Genomic DNA, 23,290 nt, shown 5'->3' with positions numbered 1-23,290 from the left:
GAAAGAAAGAAAGAAAGAAAGAAAGAAAGAAAGAAAGAAAGAAAGAAAGAAAGAAAGAAAGAAAGAAGGAAGGAAGAAAGAAAAATAGAAAGAAAGAAAAAGAATGGCAGTTACTAAAAGTTAATAGGGAATGAAAACTAAGATATGTTTCATACACACAAAGACTCCATTTTGTAAAATGAAAAGATCTACAAAGTATGGAAAATATAATTATACATAATTACACAAAATAAAATTATACATAATTGCTAAGACTGTGAGTGATAGGTCATTGGTATTTATCATGGCGGCCACAAAAATTAAGCAGACACTTTAAAAAATCATCTAAAATATTACCATCTTTCTTAGAGATTACTTTTTAAATATCATTCCTTTTGCTTGTTTATATAATTCTAAAAGGAATGAAAAAATTCCTAATAAAATACTTGCACCTTTATCAAGCAGGCACCATCCTGCAGATGCAGGAATGGTTCAACATTTGAAAACCAGTCAAAGTAATCTACCATATAATCAAACTGAAAGCAAAAACAGAGATGATCTTAGTAGACAGAGAAGAGGCTTTGGAAAAATCCAACAGTCATTCATGAAGAAAGTCCTGGAGAGATTAGGAATACAAAGGATATATATCCATCAACATAATAAAGTCAGTTTACAGCAAGCTTATAGTAAACATCAAATTAAATGGAGAAGAACTAAAAAAAAAAAAAACATTCAACTAAAATCAAGAACAAGTCAAGGATGTCCACTCTCTCCATTTCTATTCAAAAATCATACTTGAAGTATTAGCTAGTCCAATAAGACAACTGAAAGAGATCATAGGGATAAAAATTTGAAAGAAAGAAGTCAAGTTACCTTTATGAGTAGGTGATATGGTAGTAAACTTAAGTGACCCTAAAATTTCTACTTGGAAACACCTACAGATGATAAACATTACCAGCAAAGAAGCACAATTAAAAATTAAATCACAGTTAATTTTTAAGGTGAGGATGGGCTTTCTCTGAATTCAGCGGCTGGCTCTTTGATTACCTCCCCCTGGGGGGGGGGGGGGAAGGGACAGCCTTGCCAGGCCACAGAGTAAGATGATTCAGTCAGCCTTGATGAAACCTGATAGGCTAGGGTCAGAAAGAAGGGAGGAGGTCCTCCCCTATCAGTAGACTAGGGAAGGGCATGAGAGGAGAAGAGGGAGGGTAGGTGGGACTGGAAGAAGATGAGGGAGGGGACTACAGCTAGGTGCAAAGTGAATAAATTGTAATAAATAATAAACAAATTGAAAAATTAACTCACAAAATGCAATAGCCTCCGTATACACAAACGGCAAGCAGACTGAACATGAAATCAGTAAAACAACACCCTTCGCAATAGTCTCAAAAAATAAAAAAATAAAAATTAAAAAGAAGCAAAACCTAAAATATATCTTGAGGTAACTCTAACCAGTCAAGTGAAAATCCTGTAGGATGAAAACTGCAAGATATTGCATAAAGAAACTGAAGAAGGTGTCAGAAAGTGGAACCAAATCTCATGATCTTGGATCAGTAGAACTAATATGGTAAAAATGAGCATCCTACCGAAAAAGCAATCTATAGATTCAATGCAGTCCCCATCAAAAAAGCAACAGATTTACTCACAATTTTGAAGGGACAATTTTAGGCTTCATATAGAAACACAAACAACACAGGATAGTTTTTTACGAATCCCGAATGATAGAAGACCTGCTTTGGTAACTACCATTCCCAGACTTGCACTGTGCTACAGAGCTATAGTACGCATAGCATGTTGTTGGAACAAAACAGACAAGTTGATTAGTGGAATCAAATTGAAAACCCAGACATAAATTCACACACTTGATTTTTTTTTTTTATAAAAAAAAAAAAAACAAAATACACACTGGATAAAAGACAGCATCTTGAGCACAAGGTCACACAGGGTGGCTATATATAGAGAGATCCAAATAAATCTATACTCATTGCCTTTCGGGAAAACTCAACTTCAAATTGATTAAAAACCCTAACGTAATACCACATACGTGAAACCTGATAAAAGAGAAAGTTGGTAATAGCCTTGATCTTATTGTCATGGGAAAATTTTATCTGAATAGAACACTGTAAGCACAACACTAAGATCGACAATTAATGTATGGGATCTCGTGAAACTAAGAAGTTTCTGCAAGCAAAGGACAAGGTCGTTCAGAAAAATGGGCAGCCTATAGAAGGAGCAAAGATTTATTACAACAACACATTTGATATAGGACTGACATCATGTGTGTGTGTGTGTGTGTGTGTGTGTGTGTGTGTGTATGTAACTCAAGAGCTTTACATCAGGAAAACAAAAACTCCAATTAAAAATGGGTTTTTCAAAACAGAATTCTCATTTATGGATTGTTCATCTTAGAGCATGTACTATTGGTGTTTTGTTTAGGAAGTTGTCTCCTATGCCAATGAGTTCATGGCTCTTCCCTACTTCATCTTCTAGCAGATTTAATGTGTTTGTTTTTTTTAACTCTTGTTTTAATTTTTTTATTTTTATTATTAGTTACATTTTATTAACTCTGTATCCCAGCTGTATCCCACTCCCCCGTTCCCTTCCAATCCCACCCTCCCTTCTTCATCTCCCTGCCCCTTTCCAAGTTCACTGACTGGGGAGGACCTCCTCCCCTTTCATCTGGCCCTGTTTTATCAGGTCGGTCTTCAGCATTTTTTTTTTGGGGGGGGGGCAGACAGCCTGAGGCTTTCCCCAAACTAAATGTGTTTGGTTTTATGTGGAGATCTTTGATCCACTTGGACTTTAGTTTTGTGCAGAGTGATAAAATAGGGATCTATTTGCATTTTTCAACATGTAGACATACAGACCAGCACCATTTGTTGAAGATGCTGTCTTTTTTTTCCATTGAATGGTTTTTGGCTTCTTTGTCAAAAGTCAAGTATCTGTAGGTATGTGGGTTTATTTCTGGGTCTTCTATTTGATTGCATTGATCCATCATTCTGTTTCTATGCCAGTACCATTTAGTTTTTATTACTACTGCTCTGTAGTACAGCTTGAGATCAGAGATAGAGATACCTCTAGACGATCTGTTGTTGTAAAGGATTGTTTAGGCAATTCTGGGTTTTTTGTTTTTCCATGTGAAATTGAGAATTGTTGTTGCTAGGTCAGTAAAGAATTTTGTTGGTATTTTGATGGGAATTGCGTTCATCTGTAGATTACTTTTAGCAGAATGGACATTTTCACTATGTTAATCCTCCCAATCCATGAGCATGGGAGATCTTTCCATCTTCTGATATCTTCTTCAATTTCTTTCTTCAGAGACTTGCAGTTTTTTTCAAATAGGTCTTTCACTTGCTTGATTAGAGTCTTTCCAGCCCACAGATGAGACCTGATAGGCTTAGGTCAGATGGAAGGGGAGGAGGACCTCCCCTATCAGTGGACTTGGGGAGGGGCATGGGAGGAGATGAGGGAGGGAAGGTGGGATTGGGAGGAGATGAGGGGGTAGGCTACAGCTGTAATACAAAGTGAATAAACTTTAATTTAAAAATAAATAAATTAGGTAATATCCATGTATGGTCCTTGGTTTTAGAATCAGTCTCATAAAAGACCCCTGTGCCCAGATATATTTGGTCCTTGTGGAGCTCTTGTCCTCTCCAGGTCTTACTAACTCTCCCTTCTTTCATAGGATTCCCTGTACTCTGCCCAAAGTTTGGTTATGAGTTGCAGCATCTGCTTTGATACACTGCTAGGTAGAGTCTTTCAGAGGCCCTCTATGGTAGCCTTCTGCCCTGTTAATCTAGAACCTCTGCTCAGACATAGCCCATGGCAGCTCAGTATCCAAGTGGGTTTCCCTAGTAAGGGGAACAGGGACTGGCTCTGACATGAACTCAGTGGCTGGCTCTTTGACACCTCCCCACACCGAGGGAGAAGCAATCTTGGTATGCCACAAAGGAGGAAATTGCTGCCAGTCCTGATGAGACCTGATAAGCTAGGGTCAGATGGAATAGGAGGAGGACCTCCTCTATCAGTGGACTTAGAGAGAGGCAGTGAAGAGAGAAGGAGGAAGGATGGGATTGAGAGGGAATGAGGGAGGGGTTACAGCTCAGATACAAAGTAAATAAACAGTAATTAATATAAAAATAAAATAACATTTTAATTAATTAATTAATTGAACAATTCTCAAAAGAGGAAACTTAAAGAGCCAGCCAATGAGTTCATGTCAGAGATGGTCCCTGTTCTTATTTTTGGGGAACCCTCTTGGACACTGAGCTGCCATGGGCTACCTCTGTGCAGGGGTTCTAAGCTATCTCCATGCATGGTCATTGTTTGGAGTATCAGTTCCAGAAAAGACCCCTGTGCCCAAATGTCTTGGTTCTGTTGCTCTCCTTGTGGAGCTCCTGTTCCATCCTGGTCTTTCTATCTCCTCCTTCTTTCATTAGATCCCCTGCACTCTGCAAAAAGTTTGGCTATGAATCTCAGCATGTTTTTATACCCTGCTTGGTAGCAGCCTTACCAGTCCACAGAGGAAGACAAAGAAGCCAGTCCTGATGTGACCTGATAAACTAGGGTCAGATGGAAGAGAAGGAGGACCTCTCCTATGATTGGACTGGGGGAGGGGCATAGGAGAAGAAGAGGGAGGGTGGGATTGGGAGGCGGTGGGGGAGGGACTACAGCTAGGATACAAAGTAAATAAACTGTAATCAATAAAAATCACAAAACCAAAAACTAAAACAAAACAAAACAAAACAAAAAGATGTGGATCCAGAAAAAAAAAGAAGAAACTAACTGGTTGAAAAACTCTTGAAGAAATATTCAGCATCCTTAGTCATCAGAGACCTGCAAACCAAATAACTACTTTGAGATTTTCATATACCCATGGGAAAGGGTAAAACCATCAAAATATATGACAGCGTGCACTGGTGGCGGCGTGGAGTAAGGGAGAATTCAGTCATTGCTAGCAGGCCTGAACACTTACAAAGTAACTATGGAGACCAGAATGGTGGTTCCTTGGGAAGTTGGAAGCCAGGGGGTGAAGGATCAAACCAGGAGGGGTAGAAAACGAGCAACAAGGAAGGTAATACCAGAAAGCACAGTTAAGCCAAGCTCACCAGAAGGGTAACGTGGAAACCTATTACTTCCTAAAGCTCTCCAAACGTCAGCTTGCAATACATGCAAAGGACACTCTATCCTACCACAGAGACATTTGCTCAAATGTGTTCATTACTGTAATATTCACTATATCAAGAAATTGGAAACAAAATAGATATCCCTGGGCAGAAGAAAATATAAGGAGATGTGGCATATTTACAAAGAAAGTATTACTCAGCCACTAAAAAAAAAAAAAAAAAAAAAAAAAATTAAATCATGAAATTCACAGTTAGAGGCAGGAATTAGAAAAAATATTATCCTCAGCAAGGGTAATCCAGGCCCAGACAAAGATGGCATGTGGTCATTTATATATGGATATCAGCTTTTAAGTCAATGCTAAGCAGGCCGTAATCTGTAGAGCCACAAGGGTTAAGTACAAAGTAAGGGACTAAGAAGGACAAATATATCTTTCTAGGAAATGGAAATAAAATAGGTATGGATGGACCAAACAAGAGAGAGCAGGGGCCAAGGAACAGAAGGATCAAATCTGGATGGGTAGGAAAATGACTTACAAGGGAATACAGCTAGAATCAAGTGTCAAGAGACAGGTAATATGAAACCTGATACTTTCAAGATATTCCTAAATATAAGTTTCCTAAAATATAAATAAAAATAAATAAAAATAAAAATAAATATAAATATAAATATAAATGAATTTGCCAAATCTCCTGTCACCAAGTGAAGCTTTCTGTTACATCTAATTGCAGTTTTGGCCAAATAATCCCCACTGGAGCACCCAAACAACCAAGACAGTTGGCAAGTCTATGGGTCATTCTGCATAAACAGATGTAAGACCCTAACCCTGAAGATAATGCCTAAGCAATTCAGTAAACAGCAAGAGATCAAGCTGCCGTCTACTGACTAGTCTTCCTGCTGCTGGAAAATACTCTGCATGCCACCAAAGGCTGTAGATTGCCAACAGGAAAATGACCTCGACAGCATTTTTACAAGATTACTTGTCTCGAAGTGCTGTGACAGGGTGTTTTCTTTCTTCTTTCTCTTTTTTTAAAAAATTCTTTTCAATCTCAATTTTTATTATTTATTTGTTCTCTTCCTCTCCCTTTCCCTGTCCCCTCTGTCTCCCTGCCTCTCTTCTCTTTCTCTCTCTCTTTCACCCTTCATGTCCTTTAAATATACGTAATGGCTTTCAGGTCAGTGTTTATGGGAGTCCCGAGTGTGAGAATGAGGGGGTCCCTGAGTCTGCATCTGTTTCTTCTGCCTTTTCTTGGGCTCTTTACCTTCTGTTTATTGTTTTTCTATTGCTACCTGTTTGTGTATATTTTGTCTTTTTATGTTTTATTTTATTAATAACCCCTTAGAAGCCTGTTTGCTTTCTTTCTTAATTTATTTTTTATTAATTATAGTTTCTTCAATTTGTATTCCCGCTGTAGCCCCTCCTTCATCCCCTCTCAATCACTCACCCCTTTTCTCTTCTCTGCCCATACCCCTCCCTCAGTCTACTGATAGGGGAGGTCCTCCTCTCCTTCCCTCTAACCTTACCCTATCAGGTCTGACTGGCTTGTCTTCCTCTGTGGCATGGTAAAGCTGCTGCTCAATCAGGAGGAGGTAATCAAAGAGCCAGCCACTGAGTTCATGTCAGAGACAGTCTCTGTTCCACTTACTCGGGAACCCACTTGGATACTGAGTTGCCCATGGGCTACATCTATGCAGGGATTCTAGGGGTTCTAGGTTATCTCCACAGATGGTCCTTGTTGGAGTATCAGTCTCAGAAAAGACCCCTGTGCCTAGATATTTTGGATCTGTTGCTCTCCTTGAGGGGCTCCTGTCCCCTCCAGGTCTTACTATTTCTCCCTTCTTTCACCAAAGATTCCCTCCACTCTGCCCATGCACTCTGGCTATGAGTCTCAGCATCTCTTTTGATACTTTGCTGGGTAGAGTCTTTCAATGGCTCCTGTTCTGTTGCCTGTTTTCTCCCTGTTGCAATGTCTATTCCGTTTTCCTTTCTGAGTGAGGATTGATCATCCTACCCAGGGTCCTCCTTCTTACTTAACTTCTTTAGGTGTACAGGTTTTAGTATGTTTATTCTATATTATATGTCTAATATCCACTTATAAGTGATTATATACCATATGTGTCTTTCTGTTTCTGAGATATCTCACTCAGGATGCTGTTTTCTAGATCCATCCATTTCTCTGTAAATTTCATGATTTCCTTGTTGTTAATGGCTGAGTAGTATTGTGTAATTATGTAATTGTACCACAATTTTTGTATCCATTCCTCAGTTGAGAGACATCTGGGGTATTTCCAGATTCTGGCTATTATGAATGAAGATGCTATGAACATAAGTGAGCAAATGTCCTTATTATATACTTGAGAATGTTTTGTATATATGCCTAGAAGCACTATAGCTGGATCTTGTTTGTTTTCTAAGGAGAGACACAAATGAGATTGATCCAGATTGAGAGGGAAGTGGAGAGGTTGTAAGAGTAGTACAGGGAAGGTAAACTTTAATTATGGTATTTTATATAAAAAAATCACTTTTCTATAAGAGAAAAAAAGAAAGAAGGAAAGGTACAATCTCACTTTGAAAGCATGACTAAAACTATTTTACATAGAAATATTTTACAAAACTTAAAATGTTGAAAATTCTAAAAAAAATATTCTAAAAGGAGAATTCAAATGAAACCTAATTTAAATTTATAAATGCAAAACACTCTAAGGTGTAAAAAGAAGTCTATATAGATTTATTCTTGCAGAAAATTTAAATCCTGAAGAAAACTGAAAGGGAGAAATAGAGATGATGATGAATGTCCATTCAATATTGTTGTAAATCAATAAAATTCTTGTTAGTGCTTGTACTATAGTGACTTTAAAGACATCCTTTTGAGTTCCTTTTGTCATGTTCTGTCTTCTTCTGTATCGAGAAGAAAACTTTAAATTATTTTCTATTTAATATACAGAAGTAACTTGAAAGCCAAATATGGTCTAGAACAAAATAATATTATTATACGGTACATTTAAATCACATTAAAAATTTTTGCTCATTTGCTAATCCTAAATATTGTGTTAATTTTTCCAAAGAATACACAAGTGTTTAGTCCCCCCCACACATAAGTATTCATAGGAAAATTTGCCAAAATCCAATTTGCAGACCAATTATGGTTTACTTGTAGAGCCTGAGGAAAATGTCATGCTACAGCAACAACTATTATAAAACTCCTTATGTATAATTCATTACTTTAAAGACAAATTTTTGAAGATCTATAGTCTAAGCATTGGGGCAGATATAAAGAAAATATAAATTTACTTTGATGTAAATTTATATTCTAAATGCAAGGTTGTATGTGTGATCTAGACAATCAGCCAATGTGTGACTAGCAGGACTCTCAAGAGTAACTTCTGTCTAGGTAGGTCCATGATGAGATCTGACAAACTCTGTTTCTTTGATATACTAAATAATGTACATTCAGCTGATTTCAACACCATGATTCATGGTTCTTCTCATAGAAAATAGGAAGATACATACAGTGGTAAATCTTAAATGACATTGTAACACCCTATTAAGCTAAAGTACTATAACTTTTAGAGTTACACATATACAATACATACCAAAAAAAAAAAAAAAAACCTATATGTAAACACACATTTAGTAATTTCAGTAGCATCAAAAACCAAATACTATGTCATTTGGTAATGTGCTTGCTTTGCAAACCTGAGAACCCGAGTCCTACCTCCAGAATTCATCTAAAAAATACCAGTTATGTGATTTGATAATAATCCCAGGGCTGAGGAGTTGGCCACAGAAAGAACTATATGACTCATTGTTCAGGAAATCTAACCTAGTAGTTGAGCTTCATGATAGTGAGAAATTCTGTTCAAAGTATATGTGTAGCATTTCTGAAATGCTGCAAAGTAGTTACATCCAAGGTAGTTGTTCACCTCCACATGCGTGTGCCCCCACACAGAAACAAGCACACACATACACAAAACTAGACATGTAAATAAGTAAAAATAACGACAATAAGTTATAAACATTCCAGTTTTAATTTTTAAAATAGTTTTATTAATTTTTTTAGAATAGGTTTCGATATTTGTTCTTATTTCTCAATCTTTCCAGATCTTAAAATAAATGTCATTGGTATATTGCATCATCCAACTTACCTTCAGTTAATTAACACATCATTTAATTATGTACACATAAACACAAACATAAAATCATAATTACAGTTAAGAAAGAAAAGAGTAACTTGTCATTTGCTGGATGTAGCTATGTTTCAATTGACTCATAACATGTTCTTTTTCAAGAAATTTACTGTGCCTTCCTGTTTGTTTTCAGTTTAGATGTGTTATCTTCCGTCCCATTTTCTGTTTTACAGCCAGTGCTCCTTCCCATTTCTAAGTTCCTACCACATATTGTCTAAACTATTCCTCTTTGCAAGGCTCTTGTCTGTCTCCTTTGAAGCGAGAACACTTTGGTTCAAAATATGAGTCAGCTTTTCAGGCTGTCAGTTCTGGCACCAAGCTGTGAGAGGCTGTGCACCCTGCTCCTCAGGATCTTAGATTTGCCTCACACCAGGTGTGTCTAGGAACCATTTATGCATGATTTCTCAAAAAAGGAAATATGGTAGACCAGGTTTTAAACATTTGCTCTATTTCTGGAACCCAAATGAATTAACTGAAAACATAGCAGAAGTATAACAGATGCCCAAGTATGACAAAGTACTGGTAAATAGAAGCTAAAAGTCTAAAAAATAAAAAGAAAAGGAAAAAAACAAAAACAAAGAAAAGCAGAGACACTCATTGATTTTTTTTGTTGCTTTTATTTTGTTTCTTTAAAAAATATTGTGTACGTGATGAAATTCAACTTCTATGATATCTAAGATAATATATAACAAAGTAGAAAATTTTCTCTCTTCATGTGGCTGAGAAAAAAAAAAAAAAGGGTAACATCCAAAGCCAGTGCCATTTCCATCCCAAAGCAGGGTGTTCTGGTGAGAGCACAACAGTCCAGCAAAACCAAAATGAGTCGACTCTATCCAGAGGGTGAAACAGATTAGAAGGACATGGTTATCTATCAGGATATGTCCCTGCATTGAGAGCAACATGATTTTGCTATTCAGAGTTAAAAGTAGAATTTCATAACCTTTAAAGAATTTACTTTGAGAAACCCGGCATAAGAGCCAAACAGGCCCAGTGAATTTGGTAAGTTTCAGGAACTTCTTGAAGCTACTTTGAAGTGTTTACTTCCTGTATTAAGGACTTTACCTGAAGGACAGCGTTCATCCTTACTTAGAACAATCTGTTCCCTCACCTTTCTGTAAACACTGTTTCAAAATATCTTGTTTCACCTGCATTTTCACATCCTATTTCTTAAGAAGTTTCTCTCCAAAATGAAAGAATTTAATCAGGAATGAAACTGCTACACAAAAAAAAGTGTAATAAAAATGCACTAAAACAGTGGTTGTTGGGCTTTGGTTTTATGATACAAATTATGTAGATTGAACAGCTTCTGATGCATTGGAAATGAGGGTATTGTATATCATTCACAGTGGGATTTAAGTACGGGGGGGGGGGGGAACACTCAGTGATGCAGACTGAGTCACTGCCTACTTACACGTGCCAGGTCACACAGTTTTGGAGGTTCAGGAGTCCAGGCATGTCCCTGGCCTCACTGATCAAGCGCACAGCAGGCTGCCATCACTCTGTCAGTGGTACTTAGAGTTATTTGCAAGATTCCCTCAAGTCAGGGAAATTCAGAACTTACTGAACTAGAACTGAGGCTCTGGGTCCACACAGCCAGACCACAGTTCCTTATCATGTAGTTCTCTCAGTGGCTGTGCAGGAGGCAGCTTGCTTCTTTCTTGCAAATAAGTAAGCGAAAAGTGCTAAGAGCACAGTCTCATACGGCACAGCCCAAACACTTATGGAGCATCTTCTGTTTGCCTTATAGGGTAACCTAGGAAGACTTATATCTTATCACCATTGTTATTAGCTCTAAGGAAGATAGATGTCTCCCTTTCATGGAGGGATGGATTCCCAATGGTGTGAATGTAGTACCAAGGCAATGGGAGCATGTAAGAGTGGTTAACTATCTTGAGTTTGCTATTTTTACTTTGCTATGTAAATATGGATATAAGATGTTTCCCTTCTGTAAATATAGATATTTTTGCTGTATCTTTTGATGTATTCCTGACAAGGAAATCTCCTAGTAGCCAGTTAAACATTTCATTGTCCACTCCCCACCTAACAGCCCATAGCCACTTGTAGAAATTCCCCTCTTTCTGTCATTCAGCCTTTAACAAACACAGATCTATTTTACATCTCTAAAGACTTGCCTATTCTGAAAACATTAGCATAATTACAATGGAGCAGTAGGTTATATTTTTGTGATTCGCTTCCTTCATTAGGCACATGTTCAAAGCCTCTTCATGGTGTAGGATGAATAAGCTCTCCAAGCCTCCTTCAGATGAATAATGTATAGTATTTGGATTCACAATCCATCCTTATCCATTTCTCAGTGTGAGTTGCTTCCAGTTTGTGTTTGTTATGAGTAATGAAACAATATTCACAAGAGTTTGGATAAACCTTTGTGCAGATGAGTTTTGAATCTTTGGTGTATGAAAAAGGAAACTTAGGGCTATCGTTACAGTTTTGAGGAAATGTCAGCTTTTTGTTAGAGTGACTGTCCTTTGTCACACTCCCATCAGTAGGGGTCTGACTTCTCTGTAGATTCTCTGTAAGATCTATTATCCTCTTTTCTCAGTTTTTTATAGGCTGTTAGGTGGATGTGAAGGCTATCTCACTAGAGTCTTCACTTGAGTTGCGCAGATAGCTAATTATTTTTTAACAAAATAGTTACGTATGGTAATATATGTTGAAACACTCACTATTTACGTAAAGTTGTGATATGTTATCTTATCATATAAAATGTCATAGGCGCTGTATTGTGTGTGAAGGCAGGGATGAAAAAACACTCTAGTATAAAATACCAAGTGAGCTTTCAGTCGTTCCTTCGATAGTCTTCAGTCATCAAGTGTCTGTGTAGCTGATAAGCACCCTGCTGTGTGGCTACATCAGTGTACAAGGAAATCACGGCTATTCACTGTCACTATTCTCTACTCCAGTTGATACTTCACTAAATCCATCTTAAAAATATGTGCACAGTGAGAAAGTAGAAAAGAAAGAATAAACAAACTAGTCAAAACAGAAAACCAAGTAACTGATGACAGATGCAGCCTTTTAGTGTGGAATAGGGAAAGAATTATAAGCAGGAAACTAACACTTTAGACTACAACATGCCTCAGACATTCAGACATTAACATGCTGTTCCTTTGTGTCTAGTTCTCAGGGTACAGTATTATTTTTAAGGAACTTAGAAGAAATAAAGAAAGAAACCTCTTAACCTTTTGTTTGCCGTAACGGTTTGGCATGAGGCAGTGAACAGGGACCTTTCCATCTTTCAGGTCTTAGCCTTCCGTGTTTCTCTCCATTTGCGGTGGAGCTTACCCTTCCCTGTCTGAACCTCTTTTCGGGGGAAGGCCCATGCCTGAATTTTTTGAAGGTTAGCCATGTTGCATGACAGTGATTTTTCATCTCGGAAAAGCACTTGGAGGACTGTGTGTTTTCCAGCTCTGATCGAAAGCACTGACTCTGGGTGAAGGTCTCTGCCATAAAGAACATAGTTTGTCTCCTTTGAGGTAGAATTAGTGAAGGAAATAATCTGTGTCCGTGAAAATATGTGAAGAAAATCTAGAGCAGAAGGGAGAGCCTGGAGCTGCCTCTCTTTGAGATGTCATTGAAACCACAAAATGTAATTGCAAACGAAGTGAACTCACACCAGGAAGCGAGCGATTGCTTTGGTTTTTTTTTTTTGTTTGTTTGTTTTGCAGCGCCAGCTTTTACTTACTCATGTTTGTTTTACAAAATACAAATTGAAAACTACAAAACTAAAATCTTTGGATTTGTGTTGGCTGGCTTCTACTTTGTGTGGTTACAATTCACAGTTAGTTATTAGAATCTGTGCTTTATTTTGTTTTCCTGGTCTACTATGATCAACCATGTCCATATAGAATTATGGTAAAATTAAAAACGTATAATTTCCTTAATATTCTTTTACAATTAAATTTGTAGTTATTGTGAATTTACATATGTAATTGTCTTTGAAATATCTCTGTGTGTGCGCAGCTCATTGAAAAGTCAGAATCTATGGAAATTTTACATGATTTTATTTATCGGAAGGAAGACAAGTTACCTTATGCAGTATGAAAAAGCATTATAAGAACTTTTAAGAAGAATTAATGATGAGACAGTTCCTAGCTTACAGAAGAGAGTCATGTACAGAGACAGTAATTCTGAAGTGATGCCATAGCTTGGAGAAGGAGCACGTGATATACTGTACATAGATATTCTGTTGACACCTAATTTAGAGGGAAAATAGCATTCATTTCGAATGTCCAATTATTATGAACTCCTGGGTAGCTTTTGGTGATGTTTGTACAAGCACTATTTGTAGAGGATTTTAGGCTACTCTGGCAAGGGATCACATCCAAAGATCTAGGTCTGTATAATAAAACTGGAATACAGACAGATCCTTAGAACACACCTTTAATCTCTCTGGGTGGGAAATGGTCAGGGCACACCTTAAATCCCAAACAATTAAGTCTAAGTGAAGGACAGACGAAGTAAGAAATCATGGAAAGATTTGATAGAATTAATCATAGATGAGATACTACCAACTCTCAGGAGAACAGACAGAAAAAAGAAGCTGCGTAAGAGCAGAGCAGTGCAATGGAATGGAGATGCGTGCGGACAGTACAGCAGAGTTCAGGAGTACGGTACAGTTGGGTACACTTAAGTTCAGTTGAGTGCAGTTGAGTTTCTGCAGTTCAGTCATGGTGTTCAGAGGCAGAGCAATTCAACGAGAAGCAGAGAGAATCCAGTTTGAATCAGCTTAGAGAAGAGTTTTGAGCCAGAAAAACTGAGTTGAACCAACCAGCAAGAACTCAGAATAAGCTAGAAAGGCTGAGCTTATTTAGCAGTAAGTCTCAGACACTGAAAATTTTCTAGGCCAGGTGAGCATATGGAGACAGAGTCTGGAAGCTGAAAACTTTAAGGTCTGGTCTTGCAGAAGATTAGATTGTATGGAGGCCAGAAGCTTCCAGGACTAGGCCTAGGAATACTTAAAAAGAAACACTCTGGGGCTCAGCCAAAGCCTTGTATTTGAAAAGTTTCAGTCTGACTTTCATCTCAACCTCTCACCTAAGGAAAAAAAAAAAAATTTACAAATATTCTTCAAGGAAATTATGAAAAAAATGTGATTAATAAGAAATGTTTCTTTTATTTATATTTAGATGCTTTCCTTTACAATATTCTTTATATTTTAATTTTCTTTTTTAATTATATTTTTTTTGAATTTTATTTTTTCTTATCAGTTACATTTTATTAACTCTGTATCCCAGCCGTGTCCTGATCCCTCATTCCCTCCCAGTCCCTCCCTCCCTCCAAGTCCACTGATGGGGGGACCTCCTCCCCATTCATCTGATCCTGTTTTATCAGGTATCTTCAGGACTGGCTGCAAAGCTCTCCTCTGTGGCCTAACAGGACTGCTCCTCCCTTGGGGGGTGGGGAGGCCAAAGAGCCAGTCATTGAGTTCCTGTTAGAAATAGTCCTTGTTCCCCTCACTATGGGAAACCAATTTGTTACTGAGCTACCACAGGCCACATCTGAGCAGGGGTTCTAGGTTACATTCATACATGATCCTTGGTTGCATGTCAGTCTCAGAAAAGACCCTGTGCCCAGATATATTTGGTCCTTGTGGAGCTCCTATCCTTTCCCCATCAGACTAACTCCCCTTCTTTCTTATGATTCCCTGTACTCTGCCAAAGGTTTGGTCATGAGTCTTTGCTTTGAAAACACTGCTAGTTAGAGTCTTTCAAATGTGCTCAGTAGACTCCTGTCATATGTTCAATGAACATCCCATCTGTCTTTCTAAACGAGGATTGATAATCTTACCCCATGTCTGCTCTCTTGATTATCTTTTTAGGTGTACAGATTTCATTATATTTATATTTTTATTTATTCAATTTACATCCCTAATATAACTCTCTCCCTCATCTCCTCCTGGTTCCACCCCCTCCCTCTTCCCCTCTTTTGTAGTCCCCTAGTCCACTGAAAGGGGAGCCCTCCTCCCCAACTATCTGATCCCAGCCTATCAAGTCTCATCACTGTTGCCTGCATCCTCTTCCTCTGTATCCTGTCAAGGCCACCCCAGGAGGGAGAAGTGATCCAAGAGCAGACAACAGAGTCCATGGTCCCCTTACTAGGTGACCCACACAAGACGAGATGCCTATTGGCTACATCTGAGCAAAGGGTCTAGTTCCTCTCCATGAAAAGTCCTTTGTTGGTTCATCAGTCTCTGCAGGCCACCCTGGACCCAGGTTTGTTGGCTTTGTTGGTCTTTTTGCTGAGCTTCCATCCCCTCCAAGTCTTTCTATCCTCCTACTCTTCCATAAGTATCTCTGTGCTCTGCCCAAAGTTTGGCTGTGAATCTCAACATCTGTGTCAGTTCCCTGCTGGGTGGATTCTTTCAGAGGACAACTATGGTAGGTCCCTGTCCTGTTCGCTCCCTTCAAAAACTTCCAGTGTTGATTCTATTTGCCCTTATGCATGAGAATTAAGCATCTTCCTTAGGGTCCTCCTTGTTATTTAGCTTCTTTAGGTCTGTGGATTTCAATATTGTTATCTCACAATATGTGACTAATATCCATCTATAATGAGTATATACCATGTGTGTCTTTCTGGTTCTGGGTTACCTCACTCAGGATGATCTTTTCCAGTTCCATCCATTTGCCTGCAAATTACATGACTTCCTTGTCTCTAATAGCTGTGTAGTATTCCATTGTATAAATGTACCACAATTTTTGTATCCATTCCTCAGTTGAGGGGTATCTGGGTTATTTCCAGATTCTGGTTATTATGAATAAAGCTGCTATGAACAAATGTCCTTGTTGTATGTTGAAGCATCTTTTTGAAATTTTTTTTCCTTCACAATTTACTCTTTATATATCCTGATTGAAGTCTCCTTTCTCAAGTCCCCCAGTTCCACCTTCCCTCTCTTTTTCCTCATCTTCTTCCCCTAGTACACTGAAAGGAAGAGTTCTCTACTATTGCCATCTGCCCATAGCTTGTTAAGTATCATCAGGACTGCCTGGATCCTCTCCCTCCAGTGTCTGGCAAGGCTGCATCATCAGGGGCAAGTGATCAGAGAGAAGTCAACTGAGTTCATAATAGAGGCAGCCCCTGATATCCTCACTCGGAGATCCACGTGGAGCCTGGGCTGCCAATAGGCCACATCCGAGCAGAGGGTCTAGGTCCTCTCCATGCATGGTCCTCCTTTGGCACATCAGTTTCAGCAGGGCCCCATGGACTCAGATCTTTTAGATGTGTTGGTCTCTTTGTGGAGCTCCTGTCCCCTCCATGTCCCTTTAATCTCTCCCTAAACCCACTCTAATCTATTCCTCTATAAGACTCCCCACTCTCTGTCCAAAACTTGGCTCTGAGTCTCAGCATCCGCTTTGATCCCTTGTTGGGTGAATCCTTTCAGAGGACTCTCTAGAGTAGACTCCCATCCTGTTTCCTCTCCTCCACCATTTCTGGTGTCTATCCTGTTTTCCATTCTGAATGAGATCTAAGCATCCTCCCTAGGGTCCTCCTTAGTGTTTACCTTCTTTAGGTCTATAGATGGCTGTCCCATATTATATGTCTAATATCTGCTTTTGAGTATATAACGTGTGTGTCTTTCTGTTTCTGGGTTACCTTCACTCAGGATGATGAGGGAACATCTTGGTTGTTTCCAGATTCTGGCTATTACAAATAAAGATGCTATGAACGTAGTTGAGCAAATGTCCTTATTGAATGGTGGGGCATCTTTTGGGTATATGCCCAGGAATGGTGCAGTTGGGTTTTGCGGTAGTGTTATTCCAAATTTTCTGAGAAAGTACTAGATTGATTTCCAAAGTGTTTGTACAAGTTTGCATGCCCACCAGCAATGAAGGAATGTTCTCCTTTCTTCACATCCTCTCCAGCATGTGTTGTCCCTTGAGTTTTTTGTCTTAACCATTCTGATGGGTGTAAGATGGAATCTCAGAGTCCTTTTCATTTGCATTTCCCTGATGACTAAGGACTTTGAGCATTTCTTTGAGTGTTTCTGTGCCATTCTAAATGAAATTTCTCTGTTGAGAATTCTCTGCTTAGCTCTGTACCCCATTTTTAAAGCTTAAATTTATGGAAACTGCAAAGGCTTAGTATAAGTCTGTATTGTGAAACAAAATCACAATAATTATCTATACTAATATTGAGATGGAATTACTGTTTTTTTGTTTTCATTTTTTTATTAGTTACAGTTTGTTCACTTTGTATCCCAGGTGTAGCCCCTGCCCCATCCCCTCCCAATCCCACTCTCCCTCCCTCTTCATCTCCTATGCCCCTCCTCCTGTCCAATGATAGGGGAGGTCCTCCTTATATAGTTTAGTCACTAACAGCAAAAGTACTAAGACTCAAATTTCCAGAAGAATTCACTACAAAATATTATTGCATTTCATCACAGTTATTGATGGTGTTTACAAAAGTGACAGGACTAAGATCATTCATTTTGCAGCAAATGCTGATAAATCACCTCTGCATTGTGTACCTTTCTAGATGTCACTGAAAATGAAGTAGAGAGATAAGATAGATAATCTCAAGAAACTCACTTGTCCTCAGAAAAGAATACAGTTCACAAATAAGCAAATAAACATATACATGGATAATTAAATGTAAAATATTATATACAATATTTTAAATATAACAGCTTAACAAAAATTAACTTTATGAATTTATAAAAATTCTGGGAGCTTTTTTGAGAAATAAATACGAAATTCAGCTGTATAATAAACATTGTAAAGGCAGTAACAAATGTAGTATGACATCTTAATTTTAGCTGACATTTGACTAGTGACAATAGATAGAAGATACAGTTTGAAACTTGTTTTTGGTTTTCCTCTATTAAGAAGCTTGTGTCATGTATATACATATATGCATATAATAACTATATTTAAAAAGGACCATAGTATTTTATGGAAATAAATGAGGCATACTTGGCAGGCTTTAGAGAAGGGAAAGGGAAGAGAGAAATGTTATATTTAAATTATACTTTCAAAGAAATTTTCTCATGTCCTTGTTGAGGGACTACATGGAATTTGACTTCTGAAATACAAACTTGTGTATTTCAAAAATATCAATGGAAAAGGCATGACTTTATAATTTTAGAAAAGGATATCCATCCCCTTGCCAGAGTAATTATGCATCTTTTGAAATAAGGCAAAGTTGTATAAAACAATTTTCCATGTCATAAAAGAACAGAAATTACTCGAAAATTAGCTAGGAAATTTTTAATTATTTCATTCTTTTTGGTATATTTATTAAAGGTACCATTTCAGTGAACTTGCATGTTAACCTGAATATTTCTCAGTTTGAGATTTTTCAAGTGTTGGATGTTATGACATTATGCTCAATGTCCAGCTGGGGAGATGCAACTTGCTTAAGCATCCAACTGCTTAAGTTAGTGTGTCTAGTGTGTCGCTAGAAGAAACTAATTCTTGGCAGATGCACATTTCATACTTTGTTTGTATTGTAATATGTGAAGATGTACCTCAGTTGAGGCCAGCAGTACTCAGAGCTTCTTTATTGCTGACTTGCATGTAGGGGGAACAGCCACTTTCCTTGACCTAATGATTCCAGCTCATTGGCAGAAAGTATTGATTCTCTGTCTTTGTTTACTTTGTAATTTCTGATTCATTCTACAAATAATTCTTATTATAGAAAGATGCCTAATAGTTCTTCTGTGTCCCAGACTGTAATAATTACATCCTTCCTTCACCATGTTCATAATATCCATCAAGGCCCATTGAAATATCACATAAGAAGTCTTGATTATTTATGGCAATTTATCAAGAAAGGCTCTTGTCCTTCAGTGCTCAGCTTATGTAATGAATGTGCCTCTGTGCCAGGTCTTGAATTGTTTGCTGATGTTGGCTTTCCTTCAGCCCATTCTGATCTTCCCTTCCACTTTGTCTGAAGTACTTGAACTGCTCACAGTGTATCATCTTGATGTCCTTGATTCCTCTATATCCCATACCAAGACTTCTAAACTCAGTTTCTGAATAATTACTAAAAGAATTCTCTTTTATCCTATTCAAAAGTGACTAATTCCTTAAAGTAAAACAAAACAAAACAAAAAGACAAATGAAGAAAGTCTTGTACAACTGCTAAGAATAAAAATAAAGCCAATATATTAATTTGGTCCTTCTCACTATAAAGTCTTGCCTATATTTACATATTCTATTGATTTTTATTTGTTGAATGATTTCATAAAATCTGTTTTATGTTAATGTACTTTAGTCTATAGATCTTTCTTTAGGCATTTTATCTTTTCATTTTTCCTTCTTACATGAATTATTCTGTTTAATAAACCACAATTTCCTTTTTCTGTTTTGTTTTTTCTCTTTTTATTTTTGTCAACATGACAGTAGATAGAGCCACCTGAGAAGAGGAAACCTTAATTTAGAGAATATTTCCATAAGATTGTCCTATGGGCAAGTTTGTGGAGATATTGTCTTCTTAAAGATTGATGTGGGAGGACCTACTCCAGTGTGGGTGATGCTACCATTGGGGAAGTGGTCCCAGGGATGAAAAAAAAAAAAAAAAAAAGAAAGCAAAATGAGCAAGTTAGAGGGGGAACCAATAAATGCCATCTATCCATGGCTTCTGCTTCAGTTCCTGTTTCCAGGTTTCTATGATGGCTTTCTTCCCTGACTGCCTCAGTGTTGGACCTGAGAATGTTAAGCTGAAATAAAGCTGTACTTCCAAGTTGCTTTTGGACTTGTTTTTAGTCACAACAAAGACACCATAAACAAAGACAGACACTGACACCAGGACTAGAGTGTTGCTGTGACAGGCCTGAAGTTGTGTTTTAGGGAGGATGGACCTTTGTGGGTAGACAAGTTGTTAATTCTCAGAGCCCAGGGGGCTGTGCTTTGGGAACCCGGAAGATAAGAGTGTGAAAGTAAGGAAGGGAATGACAGCCTGGCCTCTGAAGTTTTAAAATGAAGATTCTTACATAGCCATTCCTGTGATATTTCATATTAAGACTACATGCTTCTAAACATCTGGGATTGTGAACATACCACACCATCCTGAAGGCAAAATTCCTCTGAGAAGTATCTCTTCAGGTTCAGCACACAGAAGCTATGGTTGGTCCAGAGACATCCAACTTTGTGCCTTGTGCTGGTGGCCAAACTTTGGTAATGTGTAAGAATGCCATAGGAGGTTTTGTTTCTGAAAGAACAAAGGGGGCACGGAGAGTGGTAATGCTTGGCTGTGAGAGGCTAGGAGAGACCATTGCTGAAAGGACAGCCTCAGTTGTAACATAAGCCTCTGAGTTGAAGGGATCGTGGAGTAAAATTGAGGCTTAGCACCATGAGGAAGGAACAGAGTAGCTGAGAAGAGCTCAGGAGAAGCTATTGAAGAAGGCTCATTACAATTGAGATGGAGACCTCAATTGTAATGGAAACAGCAAAATCATGGGTAACAACCAAGGATACTAGCAACTGTGGGGCAGAGCTTGCCTGAGCTATGAGACACTCTGTGTGCTGTGGATATTGAGCCAAAGCGGTAGACCTGCTCAAGCCTTCAGGAATACAAGAAGGGCTGCTTCGGTTTTGGTGTGATTTGAATGTGACTGTTTCCTAGCTCTTTGTTCTTGTATTAAGAAATTAACTTATTTTGTCATTTTTTTAATTTTTATTTAATTTTTATTAATTATAGTTTATTCAGTTTGTATCCCACCTGTAGCCGCCTCTCCCACCCCCTCCCAGTCCAACCCTCCCTTCCTCTTCTTCTCCTATGTCCCTCCACCAGTCCAATGATAGGGGAGGTTCTCCTCCCCTTCCATCTGACCATAATCTATCATGTCTCATCAGGACTGGCTTTGTTGTCTTCCTCTGTGGCCTGGTAGGTCTGCTTCCCCCTCAGCTGGAGCTAGCCCATGAGTTCATGTCAGAGATGGTCTCTGTTCCTATTACTGGGGAATGGTCTTGGACATTGAGCTGTCATGGGCTACATCTGTGCAGGGATTCTAGGTTATCTCCAGGCATGGTCCTTGTTTGAAGTATCAGTCTCACAAAAGACCCCTGTGACCAGATTTTTTGGTTAGTCATCATAGTTGGAGAAAACAAGATATTCAATGACAAAACAAATTTAAACAATACTTACCCACAAATCTAGGATTACAGAAGTTGCTAGAAGGAAAAATAAAACCCAGGAAAGCTAACTATATTCAGGAAAACACAGGAAATAAATAACCTCACTATAGCAAAACTTAAAATAGAAAAGCACACAAACACACTACCACAACCAACAGCAAAATCAAAGCATCTAACAGCCACTAGTCATTAGTCTCCCTCAACATCTATGTGCTCAACTCTCCAATAAAAAGACACAGACTAATTGAGTGGATATGTAAAGATCCAACAATCTGCTGCATACAAGAAACACACCTAAGTCACAAAGATAGACAAATACCGGAGAGTAAAGGGCTGGAAGACAGTTTTCCAAGCAAGCAGGAGTAGTAATTCCAATATCCAATAATATAGATCTTCAATCAAAAGTAATCAAAAGAGATATGGAAGGTCATTTCATAATTATCAAAGGAAAATTCCATCAAGAAGACATCACAATTCTGAACATCTATGCCCCAAATATAAGAGCACCCACATTTTTAAAAGAAACATTAATAAAACTGAAACCACGCATAGATCCCCACACATTAATAGTGGAAGACTTCAACACCCCACTCTCAACAGAGGACAGGTCAATGAAACAGAAATTAAACAAAGAAACAATGACTCTGACAGAGGTCATGAATCAAATGGACCTAACAGACATCTACAGAACCTTTCATCCAAACACAAAAGAATTTACTTTCTTCTCAGCACCTCATGGAACCTTTTCCAAAATAGACCATATAGTTGGTCACAAAGCAAGTCTCAACAGATACAGGAAGATTGAAATAATCCCTTGTATTCTATCTGACCACCATGGACTAAAGCTGGACCTCAACAGAAGTAGCAAAAAGCCTACACACACATGGAAACTGAACAACTCACTACTCAATGGCAATTGGATCAGGGGAGAAATAAAAAAATCAAAGACTTCCTAGAATTCAATGAAAATGAAGGCATAACATACCCAAACTTATGAATACAATGAAACATTGCTAAGAGGAAAATTCATAACATTAAGTGCCTCCACGAAGAAATTTGAAACATCTCATACAGGCAACTTAAAGGCTCACCTGAAAGCCCTGGGGGAGGGGGGAAGCAGACATATCCAAGAAGAGTAGATGGCTGGAAATAATCAAACTCAGGGCTGAAATCAATCAATTAGAAACAAACAAAACAATTCAGAAAATCAATGAAACCAAGAGCTGATTCTTTGAGAAAATCAATAAGATAGACAAACCCTTAGCCAAACTAACTAAAAGTCAGAAAGACACCATCCAAAACAACAAAATCAGAAATGAAAAGGGGGACATAACAACAGATACTGAAGAAATCCAAATAATCATTAGGTCATACTTCAAGAGCATATATGACACAAAATTTGAAAATCTAAATGAAATGGACAATTTTCTTGATCAACTCCACTTGCCAAAGCTGAATCAAGAACAGGTAAATCAATTCAATAATCCTATATCCACTAAGGAAATAGAAGGTGTCATCAAAAGTCTCCCATCCAAAAAGACCGTGGGCCAGATGGTTTCACTGCATTATTTTACAAGACCTTCAAAGAAGAGGTAACACCAATATTCTTCAAACTATTCCACAAAATAGAAACAGAAGGAACATTACCAAACTCATTCTATGAAGCCACAGTTACCTTGATACCTAAACCTCACAAAGATCCAACAAAGAAAGAGAATTTCAGGCCAATCTCTCTTATGAACATTGATGCAAAAATACTGAATAAAATACTCACAAACCAAATCCAAGAACACATCAAAGATATAATCCACTAAGACCAAGTAGGCTTCATCCCAGTAATGAAGGGGTGGTTCAATAAACAGAAATCCATCAATGTGATCCACCATATAAACAAACTGAAAGAA

General features: G+C 38.0%; 1 protein-coding gene across 1 annotated transcript in view; it reads left to right on the top strand.

Annotated features, from left to right (window-relative positions):
• The window catches only part of Znf804a (zinc finger protein 804A), a 223,424-nt gene that overhangs the window by 121,005 nt on the left and 79,129 nt on the right, over nucleotides 1-23,290 (top strand). The window lies entirely within an intron of this gene.

This window comes from Psammomys obesus, unplaced genomic scaffold (assembly GCF_907164565.1).
Source record: "Psammomys obesus unplaced genomic scaffold, mPsaObe1.curated_primary_1811, whole genome shotgun sequence".
NCBI lineage: Eukaryota > Metazoa > Chordata > Mammalia > Rodentia > Muridae > Psammomys > Psammomys obesus.
This window is presented reverse-complemented; position numbering and strand designations above follow the sequence as displayed.